The sequence below is a fragment of the Arachis duranensis genome, chromosome 4, assembly GCF_000817695.3.
Source record: "Arachis duranensis cultivar V14167 chromosome 4, aradu.V14167.gnm2.J7QH, whole genome shotgun sequence".
Classification (NCBI taxonomy): Eukaryota; Viridiplantae; Streptophyta; class Magnoliopsida; order Fabales; family Fabaceae; genus Arachis; species Arachis duranensis.
In genome coordinates this window covers 38,310,165-38,312,512 of record NC_029775.3, presented here as the reverse complement: position 1 = coordinate 38,312,512, position 2,348 = coordinate 38,310,165, and positions in this window count along the sequence as shown.

The window sequence follows — 2,348 nt, the reverse complement described above, 5'->3', positions numbered from 1 at the left end:
TGGATGTTGCATAGCTTTGACAACATTCAACTTGAACTCCTCCTCATTGACTCTCAAGGTTACTTCCCCTTTTTGGACGTCAATGAGGGTTCGGCCAGTTGCTAGGAAAGGTCTTCCTAGAATGAGAGTTGCACTCTTGTGCTCCTCCATTTCCAGCACCACAAAGTCAGTAGGAAAGGCAAATGGCCCAACCTTGACAATCATGTCTTCAATCATGCCTGATGGGTATTTAATGGAGCCATCAGCAAGTTGAAGACATATCCGAGTTGGTTTGACTTCTTCAGTCAAACCAAGCTTTGTGATAATAGATGCAGGTATTAGGTTGATACTTGCCACAAGGTCACATAGAGCTTGCTTGGTGCAATTACCCTCTAATGTGCATGGTATCATGAAGCTTCCGGGATCCTTAAGCTTCTCAGGTAAGCTTTCTAGGATAACTGCACTGCATTCTTCAGTGAGGCAAACTTTTTCAGTTTCCCTCCAATCCTTCTTATGACTTAAGATCTCTTTCATGAACTTTGCCTAAGAGGGTATTTGCTCAAGTGCTTCTGCAAATGGAATCTTTATTTCAAGAGTCCTGAGATAGACTGCAAAGCGGGCAAATTGCTTATCCTGTTTCCTTTGGCGGAGTTTTTGAGGATAAGGCATTTTGGCTTTGTATTCCTCAACGTTAGTTGCTGCAGGTTTATTACCTGTAGAAGTGGGCTGGGAAGCCTTTTTAGAAGGGTTGTTATCAGCACTTGTATGTGACTGATCCCCCACTGGCGTTTGAATGCCAGGGGTGGAAGCTGGAGTGGCGTTAGACGCCAACTCCTTATCTGTTACTGGCGTCTGAACGCCAGAACTGTGCTTCACTTGGGCGTTCAACGTCGGATTCATGCTTGTTTCTGGCGTTGAACGCCAAGAATGAGCATGGTCTGGGCGTTCAGCGCCAGCATTATTCCTCTCTGGGCTCTGATTATCCTCATAGGGATTTTGAGTAGCCATTTGTTCATTTCTTGGCTTCCTGCTGCTTTGAAGTGAGGTATTTAATGTTTTCCCACATCTTAATTGAACTGCTTGGCATTATTCTGTTATTTGTTTTGACAGTTGCTTTTCTGTTTGCTTTAACTATACTTTCATATTCCTGTTAGCCATTCTTGTTTCCTGTAGTATTTCCTTGAATTCGGCTAGCTGCTGAGTTAGAAAGTCTAATTGCTGATTGAATTCATTAGCCTGATCTACAGGACTGAGTTCAGCAGTTACTGTTTTAGCTTCTTCTTTCATGGAAGATTCACTGCTTAGGTACAGATGCTGATTTCTGGCAACTGTATCAATGAGTTCTTGGGCTTCTTCAATTATTTTTCTCATATGTATAGATCCACCAGCTGAGTGATCTAGAGAAATCTGAGCTTTTTCTGTAAGCCCATAGTAGAAGATGTCTAATTGCACCCACTCTAAAAATATTTCAGAGGGGCATTTTCTCAGCATCTCTCTGTATCTCTCCCAAACATCATAAAGGGATTCATTATCTCCTTGTTTGAAGCCTTGGATGCTCAGCCTTAGCTGTGTCATCCGCTTAGGAGGAAAATAGTGATTCAGGAATTTTTCTGACAGTTGTTTCCATGTCCTTATGTTGTTTTTAGGTTGGTTATTTAACCACCTCTTAGCTTGATCTTTTACAGCGAATGGAAACAGTACTAATCTGTAGACATCCTGATCTACTTCCTTATCATGCACTGTGTCAGCAATTTGTAAAAATTATGCCAGAAACTCTGTAGGTTCTTCATGTGGAAGACCAGAATACTGGCAGCTTTGCTGCACCATGATAATGAGCTGAGGATTCAACTCAAAGCTACTAACTCCAATGGAGGGTATACAGATACTACTCCCATATGAAGCAGTAGTAGGGTTAGCATATGACCCCAGAGTCCTCCTGGACTGTTCAATTCCACTTAATTCCATGATGGAACAAGGGAGATGATATGTATGTTGATATTGTCTATTTTATTATAACGATAATTTTTGAAATAATAAAATAAAAACTGAATTAAAAATAAAATAAATAAAGAAAGAAAATTAAAAATTAAAATTTATATAAAAAAAAGTTTGAAAGATTTTCGATAAATTGAGGAGAGAGAAGGTGGTTAGGATATTTTTGAAAAAGATATTTTATTTAATTTTTTTTAATTCTTAAAAAGATAAGAATTGAAAAATTTTGAAATTGAAATCTGAATTTTTATATAAAAATTTCGAAATAATAGTTCAAAATTAGGTAGAAAAGATATTTTTTTGAATTTTGAATTTTATGATGAAAGAGAAAAACACACAAAAGACACAAGACTTAAAATTTTTAGATCTAATGCTCT